Here is a 15,244-nt window from a genome sequence, read left to right on the forward strand (position 1 = left end):
GATACTTTGAGTACCTATCTATACGTAAGATGATACAAAATCTATGATTTCACTTGAAAATTATAATTCATTATTCTATCATTATCAGAGCCAAGTTCGACATTGGCGAGTTACTAAATTTAAAAATGCAATAGAGAAACTGAGAAAAACAGCTTTGTTGCCTTTGTTCCCTTTATATATATTTAAAAATCAATATCACAATATTTGGTATACGTAAAAACGAAATTATTTCCATATAATACATAGTCTCAATCATGTAATGAATCTAAAGAGCATCATGAAAGGAAATAAAAAGTCATCTAAAATCAGGATAAACAGCAAACAAGTATTTGTTCCAAAAATGACGCTCCCTTTGAAACAACAAAAACAATTCAAGGGAACTCTAACATATGCTACAGTGCTACGTCGAATCATCGCACGTACATTTTTCGCGAATCTAACAATTTCGGCATAAAAAAAAGCAAAAGATCGCACACACATGTAATCACGCGTGGTTCGCGAAAATGCTAATACTTGAAGTTTATCGATTCACCCTTTTCCCGACGCGACGACTCACTTCGCATTCGCCAAGAAATCGCCTTATTTTCACCCGATATATTTTCATACGTCCATTCCTTTTTATTTCTTTGCGCAGCGCGCCAGATCGCGATACGAATCGCAACGCGAGCAAACGGAGGAGGGGGAGGGGGGGGGCAGAGAAAAACTTTGCCGAGTCTACGAGCTGGGCGGAGGCGGCGAGGTCACAGGGGGGGGGGGCAATCGGGAGAACAGCGGAGAGCGCAGAAATGCGCAGGGGAACGATAAAAAGCCAGGAGTACGTAGGGGATGGGAGGCTAAGGCGAGGCGGGCCGCCACGCCGCGCCGCGCCGCGCAAAAAGCTCAGAAAACGATTCGTCTCTCGGCGAGATGGGATCGCGACGTGACTTCGAATCGCAGGCGCGAGCGAACTTCCGAGGCCGCTCGGCGCTCCGCAGTACTGGGATTGCGTAAATTCGGGTGAAGTTCTGTCGGCTCCCAAGCTTTTCCAAGGGTAGCACGAAAATCCTCGTGGCCTCCTCTCACCACCAATCGACGCCAGGGCCTGACGGGTGGTACCGACGAAGTCACGCGGATAACTGAAATACGCCGACTGCATAGCGAATGAAACTCGGACGGGTCGGGAAGCCCGAGGAAGTTCGCCGCGGTACGCCGCGCTATGGAATGAGAAAACTTTCTAAGCTGGTTTAGACTCAAAAAGACATTTGTTCGGACTGTAATCTTGCGGTAATGCGAATCGCCAGTGCTATTTGATTCACATTCTCGAATATCTTTTCGATATCCCCCGAAATCAATATTATACAATTTTGATAAGGCTTAACGAAACGAGTCGAACGAGACAAGATAGTCCTGGTTGCTTGGCAAAATTTCGCGATAAATGAATCGGGCACTACGGTACGAAAATGCAATTCGCTGTCGAGAGTTGGCTTTAAATTGTCGAGATCGTGTCACAGCCGACGGCCAATCAAAGTTGCCAAAAAAATTATCGAGTTCAGTTCAGGTACAAAGGGGATTGAAATATACGCTACTGTAAAAAAAAGATGGACTTAAAAAAAAATGACGAAACTCTAAAATCGCATACATTTTATTTTATTTTTTTTTTAACAAAGTTTCAATATCGTTATAACTTGCCAAATATTTCGTGGATTATTTGATGTTCATGCGGTGATCGATTATTATCGTCGTACCGTAAAATATTCCATTTTCTACGCCACATAAAAGTGGTTAACGTAAATTTCATTCCCCGCGACTGCTCGAGAATAAGAAAAGTAATTAATGTAGGTAAGGGAATAGTTATCAACGTTAATAGGCTGTGCAGGTGAAATTATGGCCATCTGTACGCATTGAGAAGGGAAGGGTAAAAGCGAGAATAGAAGAGAAGAAGAGAATAACATCGACAAAAATAAAGAAAGAAGATTTAGCCTCTTGGAGGCACAAAAGCCTTTCCACAAACAATCTAAGTTGCGTACGCAACGAATTATTTCACTTTCGCGTGTTGGATGATTATTATCGTCGGCTGCGAAATATTTCATTTACCACGCTATAGTAAAGCTAGCCAACGTAAATTTCACTTTTCACAACCATTCAGATTGAAGGAGCAAAAGAAATTAAGGAAAGTAGTCATTATCTTTAATAAGCAATACAGGTAAAATTATGATTAACCAATGTACTAAAAAAAGGATAGTATGCGTGGGAAGAAATGTAATGAGAGTAGAAAATTTAACCTTACACGAGACCTTTACCTAAACAATTTAACTCGTTAAATATCTTATAAATTATTTCATACTCATGTGTTGATTAAGAGTCATCATTCGTCGCAAAACCTTTCATGTTATTTGCCATAAGTTTTATCCCTTTTATAATCATTCCTATGCATAAGGAAGGAAATATTTTAATAACACGGACAAGAAAGGTAATCATCAACGTTAATAGGTGATGCAGGTGAAATTATGGTCATCCGCAATGAGAAAGGTAGGCATGCGTGAGGATAGAAGAGACAGGAAGGGAGCGACCGATTGGGGATAGGAGGGGGTTTAGCCTTGAAGGCACAAAGCCTTCCCCCGTTGTCCTAACGAGCCCGCCAGCCGGTATCGTATTTCACGGGCTGGTGCATGCATAGTAAAGCTTATTAATTCCATTTAACGGGCTTAAGTCCGGCTCCCCCTCCCCCCGCCCGCCCACTTTTGCACGGCAAAGTAGATCGGGAATACGAGTAGGTATACGAACGAAGGAGGGCCGAATCGACCGATGTTGCGATCGACCTACCCATGGCAAGCGTGAGAAACGAGTCAAGGGGAATACTCTCGAGGGGGCAGCGAACGACGAAAAAGAAGAAGAGAAAGAGGACGGGGACAGGAGAGAAAGAGAAGAAAGGAGAAGGAGACGGACGCGATGGAGACGATGGCAATGCGTATACGCGCGCAAAACCTGATATCATCGTCGTCATCATCGTCGTATACTTCGCCCACCTCGGCTCGACGTCCCCATTTACGGTACGCGAAGAAATGCGCGCGTCCGCGGTAACTTGGTCTCCGATATAGAGCTTTCTATGGCTGTCTCGTTTTTTCCTTACCGCCCTTTTCGTCGGCTCCTCCTCCCTTGCATGATTGCGAATACGCAGTTATATTGAAATAGTATCTGACATTAGCACCTTATCTTTCTTTCCCAGCCGACTGGTGAAATATAGACGGTACGTCCGGGCATCGCGAGAGGCGAGAAGGCAGAGGAAAGGAGACGGAGGATCTGGCGAGAAGAGAAGACGGTGGCAGACGGTGGTACGAGGACGAAAGAGAGCGAGAAAGAGTAATGTGAGAGAGAGAGAGAGAGAGAGAGAGAGAGAGAGAGAGAAAAGAAAACGGGAGGGCCAGAGGGACGAGAGATGGTTTGCATTAAGGCAAGATCGTAAGCGAGATTCCTTAGGCCTCGTGATTTATTTGAAACGAAGTCGAGCGCCGTGTGCAACGACTAGGGGGGGACCGAAGCTTCGGCGCATCGTGTTCCCGAATCTGAACGTGAGAAGGAATCGCGGTGGCGATGGCAACGACGCTGATGACGAGAACGATCTATCTTTGGAGAGAGAAGAGGATTGGGAGGATTGGGAGTCAAAAACACGTGAAAAATTATCGTGACATCTGGGCAATACGACAGTGCGTGACCATTTTCGTGAAGTATATTTACGATATACATATATCGACGTCGGGATCTGGAGAAATCGACATAGAGCGAAATGAATTGGTGAATAAGTTGCCAGCAATGTTGCTGCCAATAAAATAAAAAAATCAGTGTTTACCCAACAGAAAATCTAATTCTATTCCTTTTGATTTGATGTATATTGTTATGCGATATATTTAACACAATTTATATTAATCAATGATTGTTTCTTTAAATATAACAAAATGTTTAAAACTCAATTTAGTGATAATATTAATAAAATACTATCAAAACCAATAGAAATATGATAAATATTATACATATTCATTAATTATTTAGTCTATTAATTCTATTAGCCAACATTTTACTTAAGATACATCAGTATAATCTATTTAAAATCAAGTATATATATTAAATTATGTAACGTTCACGAATACAATAGTTTGTTTGACGTAAAAAGACTTCAAGAAAATAAAATTACGTAATTTCGATTATTTTAAGCCAAGATGCCGCAAAAACGTAAAAGATTCGTTGACTAAAACTTCTTAACGGTACGACTTTTGCAGCTTACGCTAATTATCTTTCCTAACTGGTTTTCAACAGGCACAACTGCCAGCCAGCACCAACGAACAACTTCCCAAACTTTTTCTCTTTCCTCGGGGCAAAAGGGTTAAGAAATACGGAATGCCACATCAGCCATAATAGAAGCCGTGGTACGCGATACCGTATTCAAAGTTCATGCTACTACGCGTCGGGATCCGCTCTTTCTCACACGCGGTCTCCCATTCATATTCCGTGCAGATCGGATCGAAGAGTCGCGCGGTATCGAAAGCGAGCTGTGATGAAGAGACAGAAAAGGAAACCGGAGCAAGGAGAACGCCCGCATCGAAACAGCCGGCGAGTTCCACGCGCCGGATTACAAAGGAGTCCCTGGACCAATTAAAGAGCCGCTTAGGGGATAACACGAAGCGAACGCGACAGACTACGTGTATCGGGAGTCGGGAGGAGAGATGAGTTTGCAGGTGGAATTCGGCGCGCTCAGATACCGTGGCGAGATGTTACCGCCGATGGCACGACGGTGGACGGACCGTGGATTCCACCACAGATTGGCTGCGAGTATCTGGAAGGCAATTAAAATGTCGAAAGAAACAATATTGCGCCTTAGATGTTCCTACCACGGGGCATTCCAGCGAGGAGAACTTGGGAAACACTGAAAGGAGACATTGCGATAGAATAGATCGTCTTTAGACAACGTTGTGTGAAAATATGTCTTCGTTGCAATCAGTTTGCATTCCGAAAAGCAAAAATTAGCCGCATAGTTCTGCCTTTGCATATAAATAATAATGTAAAAATTACTATCGAAAGTATGGAACTTATCGACATTATGGAAAGCTGCCCTGAAATATCGACTCGACTTCAAATTACATCAGGAATCCGTGATTAAAAAATTCCTCCGTAACCTTGGTATGGTGTCCTGTGTACAATTCCTACATCACCATTTCTCTTCACGTCTCAAATTCATATCACCTTCTCCCTTTAGTCAGTCCGTTTATTCCATGCTCTCTATCGTTCCTCCTTCATCGTATTACAGTCTCTCCGTTTTCTATATCTTCAGCTTTCTGCGCTCGCACTTCACCGCACGTTTTCTTGCGCGTTTCGTGCACGTCGCTAACGGTAGACATTTCGCCGGGTCACCAAATCTCTCGATGCTTGCACATACCGTCATGTCTTAATATTCTAGGTATACAAACATATACATATACAAATGTACACGTCCAAGTCATAGACCCACAATGCGTGCTAAACGATTCTTTCAACTGTCTTGCGATTTAGTAGCAACGAGTGTGTCCAAATTCCATCTCGCAATGTTGATATTTCTGAATAAGGTCAAAAAGGAAAGGAAGAGAAATAAAACGTAACTTTTTATATCAAGTACATATTCACGAAAAATATTACTTATTCATATGTGCAAATAGAGAGAAGAAGATATATTACGAGATTTTTTTTCTATACAAAAATTAGATTTCTCCAAAATTAAATAACGTTTCGCATTCAATAGCTGCTTCTATATTTGAATATTCTATAATAGATAAAAAGTTATAAGTAACCATTAATATAATTAATATGCATAATAAATTGATATAACTTTTCATTAAATGCCAGACAAAAATTTTGTCACATATTAATCGTAATATATTTCAACAATATACAAGTGTGACAAGGAATATTTAAAAAACTTTATTAATTTTCTACCTTAAATTATGTTGTAATTTTACCTCCAATTAAAATTTATTAGGAATATATGAACCTATTTAAGAAATATCTTGATTCATGAATTATATCATAAATATAATTTTTTAAGCCACTTGTACCAAACATCAAATCGATGATGTGCGTTTAGATATTAAGTAAGAGTTATTATTCTTTACAATGATGATAAATAAAGAATACTTGAATGTATCACGGTTTTTACACGTTAATTAGAAAATTATGTTTTTATATTCAATATTAAAAACGTTGTCACGTTTTAAAAAAAAAATCTTTGTACTATAAAATACTATAAATAGCTGAAAGAATAGCTCTCAATTTATAAAACGTTTCATCGATACGTGTATCGATACGTGTTTCGAGAGTTCTCGAGGAAAAGTATCCAGAAACGGATACATCTTGATTACATTGTCGATTTGACCAGAGACGTGAGTCCTTTTAGCACGAATTGGCGAGTGCAATTGCGCCCGTAATTGGAACTGGTGCTCTGTCGTTGAATAGAAATACGAGTGGAGTGCGTTCGGCACGCTTCGTTGACCGCGTAATTCTCGCACTACACAGCAGTAGGATTTTCAAGGGATTAGTTTTTCCTACGTTACCTCTTGCTCAACAAGGTCGTTCGCGACTGCGATCCCATTAAAACTCTACGCCAGAAGAGTACCAATGCTAAACGCATTTCTGGAGTGAACGAGATGACGCAAAATAGGAGCATGGGGCAGATATAGAAAGGAGAAAACGAGAGAGAGAGAGAGAGAGAGAGAGAGAGAGAGAGAGAGAGAATAAGAGACACAGCGAAAGGTGAGTATCACTCGCTTTGCGATATGAATGCTTAATCAAGAGAAAAATGTTCCGGTACCACCGTTCGCGTTATTTACTCGTAGAAACGAAGCAAACTGCCTCGCGCTCACAAGTCAAACGTGATTCATGAATTATTAAAACTAATTAATTTGGCTTACTCGATTTTAGTCAACTGCAACGCCCGCGGAAAAAAAGCCGGACTGGGGGATACGGATGAAAGCGGATGCATGGGTCGTTCAACCGCTACCTGCAGCGACGTTTTAATTAAAAAAGTCAGAACGACGAGCGCGTGGACGTAGCGAATAAAGTATACCCCTCCCTCCTTCTACCACGGTACATGCTCTTCATCGATGACGATGGTAATTTCAGGCTTTCGAAGGCTGTTCAATAAACTTGCTTGGCTTACTGCGGCTGTAATGATAGCCGAACAATTTCCAGCGGAACGTAACTTACCTCTATCTCACGGCAAGACATGTTTACAAATTCGTATGTCGATAAAATATGAATACGGGACGGATTGGAATGTATCAAAGAGCGTGCGAGAGCACATGCTACGTGGTAGCTTAGCACTACGGTGGCTCTGAGTATGATTTAATTAGTGTGATCCGGTCTGGTCCTCGAGGCTTTCGCGTAAGAGGTCTCCTACACTCGCAACACGTACTCCATACTCCTTACATACACGTGTCTTTGCTCTTACACCCTCATTCACTTCCTCCGGCGAGTAAATCCCCTAACTATCCTCGCAGCACGCAATCCTCTTTTGCATCAACGACGATCGCGAGTAAAAAGAAACGGAACGGAAAAATTATACGGTACGCGCGAGTCATGAAGTAACGTGAAGTAACAGACCGAGCGCAAACGAGATTGTATACTTTATTGTAATGCGCCGGCATTAATTTTAATAAGTATGATTCGCGAATTTTAATTATATATTACACACGCGGCTCGTGCGCGCCTGTATATAAGCCTTGAAGCGCAGTCAATTGCGCGCACATTCAAACTCCTTTTGTGGCAAACGTGCGCGAGACTTTGTCCTGCTGCAGTTCAAAATTAAAGTCGGGCTTTAATTCTGGTCTTTATTCAAATGCTGGCAAGCAATGTGCTATTTTAAGACCGAACTTTGCATCGCACGGCAGTGAAGTTTTCAACCGGAGGAAAACAGGTCAGTCTGTATATGGGAGTGAGAGGGTTGATTCGCAAATACGTCGTTAGAAGTAGTATTTCGCGACTGAAATTTTCTCGCTCCGGACAATTCTTTCCAACGTTTACAATTGCGCTCGAGCTTTACCGTGTTGCACGTCGTTTGCCACTTGCGAAGGAAAGAATTTTGTTCGTGAAAGGCTGCAAATCGTTGTGCCATGTTATAAACTAATGCGCTCTCATGCATTTCTCACAACTGTTCCTTTCGCAAATAAGTTCGCAAAATGTGTGAGCAGAATGCATATCAAGTAAATTTTTTAATATTACGAGGAACTATTTGTTTGAAGCTTTCTAAGACAAAAAAATTCAAACAATACTAATATTAATTAAAAGAAAAAAAAATAGTCAATACTGCACGGAAAGAACAGTTCTGCTAAAGTATTAAAAAAATTTAAATAGGTATAGATCTGAAAAATTGTTAGATCCTTAAAATAATAATGTAAAACGTTCAAGCTAACTGCTAGAACGCCAAAAATTATACTTAAATGTCCTATATAATAATTTTAATTTAATCTAAAAAAATTATTATCAGATCTATATCTAATCTTTTAGATACTTCAGCAAAACCGTTCTTTTCGTGTTTTGTTCCGAAATATTAAATTACACAATTTAACGAATCCTCAACAACATAAAAATAATTTAAGACATAATTCACCATCCTACTTTCTCATAGTTTGTACATTTCTACATACTTCTCTATATACAAAAATAGAAACCAAAAAATTTGCGTATTAAACGTTATTTATCAGTATTGATGGACTCTGAATAAATCATGTTATTGTCGTATCTTCGCTCTATAGATCGCGTGCCAGAAGATTAACATTGTCACTGTTGACTGGCAACGATTACATCAGTTTGCTTCGAACAAAGACCATGTTGGAACAAAGGTAGATCTGAGATTACATAGCCATGCTTGTGGCATTCCTTTTAGACATGACTAATGCACCTAACTGACAGTTTCACGACTCAGGTGTTTTCGAGAACCGCAATGAGACACCGTTCATCCCGGGTACTTACGCACATGGTCGCTCGAAAGGATCTTTCGTTGTTTCCTTCTCATCTGTCTCACTTTTATGCTATTTCTTTCGTTCGATATCTGTGACGACTATATTAATAGAATTATAACAAAAAACAATACGTTTATTAAACCTGACATTTTAGCTTGCTCAAAATTCAAGTGGAACATCTTCTTAAATTAAATTATTAAATTGCATAATACTCATTGCTTTAAAGTTGTAATAAAAAAATCATGAATGTTATATCTATTAAAAACGATTTAAAAAATGTATAATAATAACCAGAACAGATAGTAGAAATCAATACTTGCACAAGTGATATATATTGTAAAAATTGTTTATAGTTTTTTATCTACGACTGGGAGTAAAGTAATTTTTAGTTTTTTATTTTACCTTTAGTTTTTTAGTCTATGTGTTATATTGAAAAAAATTGATAAACAAATTTAAATTTTTCATGCAAAAACTAGTTTGATTTTGGAAATTGCAATACACGATAGTATATATGTAATAAAACTAGATGACATAACTTTGATGCTATGAATATTTCTGAAAAAGATAAAATTGTCTTCTAAAAAGACTATCGCTCTGCAGAAATGGAACATGCACCATTAGGCACAATTTGAAGAAGAATAGAATTGTTTCTCATATGGTTCATATAAGTGAATAAAAATGAATAAAAATCTTACATTCATTGAATTTATGTGTTCCATTAATTTTACCAAAATTCATATTTTAATGATTTATAAATAAAATTCTTGATAAATTTAATAGACATTAAATAGAAAAAATTTTTATTTTTATAAAACTTTTATTAAATTAAAAATCATGTTAAAATTATCATGAAATTTACAAATTTCAGCAGGTTAATTATGAATATTCTATATAAAAATTATGATTTACAAAATTATGTCTAATTGCCAAAAAAATAAAAATTAAATTTTTTAGGTTTATTTTCTATAAATACTGTTTCTATCATTACTAAATTTTAAAATTATAAAAATTTTAAAGAGTTTAAGACATTAATAGCGAGCAATTGTTTTTTATTAACAATTCTTCATGATTTCTATCTATGAATTTATGATAATGCAAATTATTGTTACATCTACAGAATAAAACGATAAATGATTCATATCAGCACAGACACTATGTTTACAAACAAGCGTTAAATGTTTTTTTCGTATGGAAACTCCGCAGTTTATGTAAGAAAGGATATCATTGGTCACGAGTGTCAAACGGTTGATTGCACTTTGTCGATCTGTTCCGATTAAGTGACTCGGATATTGAAAAGACGATTTGTACTACCTTGACATAGCCTTGGTGGTCTCGTCTCAGGTCTCTTTTCACGCGACCTTGGACGGCTCCATGCAGAAGCGACGCACTTTGGAAATGAGGTCTCGACACGCACACGCTTCAAAGAAAAACTTATCAATCGCTAAGGGATTATACGAAACGAATGAATCAAACATCACTCAAAATCTACATGCGAATCATATATAAAAACAAATTATTCGTTTCGTTTCTTTAATTAATTGATCAAAATAATATTAAACAATCTTCTTAAGTAAAAAAATTTAATCCAATGAATTGAATTGATTTCAATTAATCCGTTAATAGTATTTTTCATAATATTGAAAAGTTTGTAAATTGTTAGAAATATTGAAAAATGAAATGTAATGTTACTATTCGAAAAAATATGTTCAAATGCAGCATGTTTTCAATATTTCCAAAAGTTTGTCATACATTGTCATTGTGACAGAGTCAGTTCATAAAGTCTGTCGACGGTAGACAAAAAGGATGAACAACTGCCGCAAGTTTCGGGAAGTAATTCCCGACTGTATGATGTAGTCATAATGCGAGTGATGGTCTTTGAGGCAGCCGGCTGCGTACCTGTAGCATCTGTCCAGTATACCTAAGAAGTAAGCAAGCAAGCTGTTACCCTGCACCTGCGTTACTGTACGACCCCTAGGCGCTTGATAGAGAACGCAATTTTTTTCTTGTCCAAGTCACGCCTGAAAGGTCGCACGCGTGATCATAAATCAACGCCTGCGCATCCCTCGTCTCCGTTGATAAGCAAGGCTTAACCGGGAATAACCTTTCGTAATTCACTGCCCGTGCTTACGTCACGAACAAATTGAATTGGAGAGCCTAATCTCGAGGAACATAATGGAAAGCTGGCATTAATTTCGATGAGCTATCAGAAACGTAAAGTCCTTCAACATTGCATAGTTGTTAAAGTTATTAACATTGAACGTGTAAGGAGATATAACTATTAACTATTAAGTTTAGTAATTTATGAATTAGTGTCTTTAAAAAAGTGGTCTTTTTTATATTTCATGACATTGAATAAATTTAATGTACATATCACAATCTAATGTTTAATTCTTACATAAGCAATGTTTGTTGGTAGATTTATTTCGGAAGAGCCTAAATTTATTTAATTTTGTTTTATTTTTTCATTATAGAAGATAACTGTGAAAAAATATTTAAAAAATGATTTGAAATAATTTCAAATAAAAAAATTAAAATAGTGTAACAAGTTAATTGCTTTTTAAAAAGTTATGTAAAATTAAAATGTAAACTTCTTTTGTGCCATTTGCTCAAGTTATTAAAAATGATATCGATAAAAAATAGCATATCTCATCATGTTATAAAACAGCAATCGATTTTACAATTTACGCTGATGCTAAGACAAACGTTATCTATTAGCCACGTCATTCCGCAGATGTTGAAGCAAAGTAAAATAGTTAGGCACCTAATCGATAGAGTTATCTCAGTCGAATGATCTGAGTGCTTCGTGTCGAGAAATCCGAATGAGTGCTATGATAACATGAAATATCATTGCGTCAGCGATTACGAGCCACGTACATTAGTAAGAGAAATTGCAATATAAATTGATGTATACATGCTATGTGTAGATGTCGTTTCCTTATATATAAAGGTCTGTGCTTATCATTTACTGTAGTATCTAAATTATATAAGAGTTTACTGCAAACGTATATAATGTATAATGGCAACGGCGATTAATATATCTATATAAAAGTAAAAATTAATAAAGATTCAAAAGAGAATGTAAAAAAATAGTAAAAAAAAATTAAACATGAATGTAAGTTAAAAGTTTGACGATGAATCATGCGCAAAGTATGAATGCTAAGTGATATTAAATGAAGATGACTGAGAAGTGCATTTGGATGCTAAGTGCCTTCAGCGATGAAAGTAGCTACTTAACATATGATAAGCAGAGGATTGAGATGAACGATATATTTAAATAAATGGGATATTTTTCAGCCAGTTGTTGTAGAGATAATAGTAACATAGTGTCTTAAATTGTCTGCGTCATATTGGAACAAATACCGGCATTGTCTATACAGGATCTCCTTCGTTACGATTTCACAAGCGATTGGTACGCTCGGTACGTGCACTTTTGTGTGGCATGCAACGAGACTACAATCCCTTTCTTATGTATCAACCTTGCATGCCTTGCACTTCCACGACAAGCATGCAGAGATAAATAAAGCATCGCTGTTAAAGAGTGTATCCGTGAGCTCTCGACGCAAGATCAAGACGACAGCTCCCGCTCGTATCGTTACCGGGAACAACGACCAGCAGAAATGATATCGGTTGCCTCAGCAAGACTATCTTACTCCCTCCTGAGAGACGCAGCGAAGAGAAAGGAACGGCACGACCGGATATCATGAAATGATGACGCTTTAACGATAGCCGGCATCTTCTCACAGCGAGTCGTTAAACCGGGTGACCCGCGGTTATCGCAATATAACGTGACAGGCGCACTAGTAACGAAATTAAGGGCGCGGGCAGTTTAAAGCCGGGTAAAATGCGACGATGAAGTCCGGGCAAAGTACAGAAGACGCCGGCTACAGTGCCGATAATTTCATCGAGTCGTTCGCGCTGATACGCCGGCAAATAATAAAAGGATGAACGCCGTGAGAAGGTCGTTAACGGTAAGAGTCGGCGAGAAATTACGTCGGCCCTTAATTAAATTTCTCGATCCCATTGCGTTATCGTACGGTATGGCGCAGCGTGGCGCGACGCGATCTCGGCGAGCGACGAAACGGCGCTTAAACTGTCGTTATCGACATAAACGTTGATCAAGGCCCATGGAAATCGACATCACTTATCACCTTAGCGTGAAACCCTCGATAATTACAGTGTACAGACGCGTATGGAAGGGTCTTTCACATACACATCGTTCCTATATGCCTCACTGATTTCGGTCATCCACTGACCCGCATGTATCTGAATTTTTCAATAGAGAACTGATAGAGATGTATTCTACTGCGGTAATAATATCACGCTGATATTCGCTGTACATTGACATTATTATTAACAATGCAACGTACTGTTTGTTACTTGATATAATAATGTTATTATTAATGTCATCACGTATATAAATATACAAATACATCCGTAAATTAGAAATGTTTTTTTCATATCGAATTGACACTATAATTCAATATATTTAATGTTGTACTCTTCTTATATTGTATATGTTTATATTTACACTACATTCATAATGCAATATTGTTCAATCTGAAAATAAAATATTGCAAGAATATAGAATTATAGTAGAAAAATTTAGTTTTGGTTATATTTATGAGCAAGATAAAAATTGAGTCACAAACTTTATAATTTTAATAAACGTTCAAAAAATTGAGATAGTTAATTTAAATTTTCAAACGTACTTAAATCTTTGCATTATATTTCATATCTTTTATATATACGTTGTATAACTTCAAAATTAATTAAAAATCTGCAATCTCTATTACTTTAATTTCAAGCATAATCTTCTATGCGTGAGCAGAATGAAAAAAGTTCTAATTTCTGTTTGTAAATGCATGTTTACTTTTGCATAGCATGTTTATTTGTGTCATCCAATCTCCATCATAGTAGTCGTCGTGGAAGACAAACAGAAACTATTTCGCTAGCGTTTGCAAAAGTTTTTGCTTTACACGCTCTACTGAAACAGTAACCGCAGACAAACAAGAAGTACTCTTTCAAAGAATAATTCCACATACAGTCGACAACAGCTTCTTGCAGGAGAGCATCGAAAGCGGAGCAAGATCGATGCTGAGACACTGACAAGAGTGTTTTCTTGCACGTCGATAAAGGAGGCAAGACGAGAAAAGAGATTGAAGACACGAAAGAGATGGCTTCGCTTCACGATAATGATAGATGGAAACCTCCCCGTCTAGGCTCCATCACGTGGACCGATAAATTATGGTAGGTCGGCCTGGTGAGGAGGTGAAGCTTCCTCATAGGAGACTTAAGGCAGGTCAGAGCCGTCGTGTGGAAAGCTGATAGATTATATAACGGATGAAGAAACCGCGGAAGAAACACGAGGAACCGATCAAGCCAGTAAGTGGCAAAGTTTGCCCGATTTCGATGTCTATTAATTCTATCAGATGGATCGACATCTCTCAAAGAGAGCTCGCCGCCGATTCCGGAAATAAACGATGAGTCGGTGCAAGGTTGCCCGATGTTGAAACTGCGCAGCGTCACGTGGTCGCACAATCATTAGCAAGGAAGACAGATGGGTTAATAGCGTTCCCCTAGCACGACCTCGTTTTCAAAACTCATCGCGGACCCTCGTTTGCTCGAATGGCCGAGTACGATAAGAAGACGATAAGGTGCGCTTTCGCGAGGCTCATTTCTACTATTCAATCCTCGTACGAAAATTAATATCTATCTTTCCGATGTCTCTTCGTTGTGTATGTGAGATCTACTTTAGATACACATAATTCATTACATGCCATTGTAATGAATTATACATATTAGTAACTGATTAGAGTTATTATGAAATACCTACGTTTAGTCTGCAATTGTATACTTATGGTAATGTTAACATTTATATCATTATACACGCTAGTTCTTTATGCTATTTCTACTCAAGTAGAAATCAACAATGTAAGTTATTAGTTTACCAGTCCAAAAGTATATTTAACAATGTATCTTTGATTGTTAATTAATGTGCTGTTTTTAAACTGTATGATTAACGAAAAAGTTAACCTGCCGATCCTAACCGCAATCTTTTCCTTCACTCCATCATTAGGTATCAACATGTCGAATGCAACAATCAGGAAGCAACTAAAAGTCGTCACGTCTGAACGGTTCGGTTAAACGTTCGTCGATGATGTAGCGCGGCTCGCTCACGACATGGGAACGAGATCGACAGGTAACCGCAAAGGTCCTCGTAGAACCGTGTGAAAGCACTAATATAGGAGATCGATATATATTATATACATATATATATATATATA

The 15,244-nt window shown here is 38.0% G+C and overlaps 1 protein-coding gene across 1 annotated transcript in view; it reads right to left on the reverse strand.

The window, feature by feature from the left end:
* The window catches only part of LOC108693126 (SAM and SH3 domain-containing protein 1-like), a 365,179-nt gene that overhangs the window by 325,957 nt on the left and 23,978 nt on the right, over positions 1 to 15,244 (reverse strand). The gene's annotated exons all lie outside the window — the stretch shown is intronic.

The sequence above is a fragment of the Atta colombica genome, unplaced genomic scaffold (assembly GCF_001594045.1).
Source record: "Atta colombica isolate Treedump-2 unplaced genomic scaffold, Acol1.0 scaffold107, whole genome shotgun sequence".
Taxonomy (NCBI): Eukaryota; Metazoa; Arthropoda; class Insecta; order Hymenoptera; family Formicidae; genus Atta; species Atta colombica.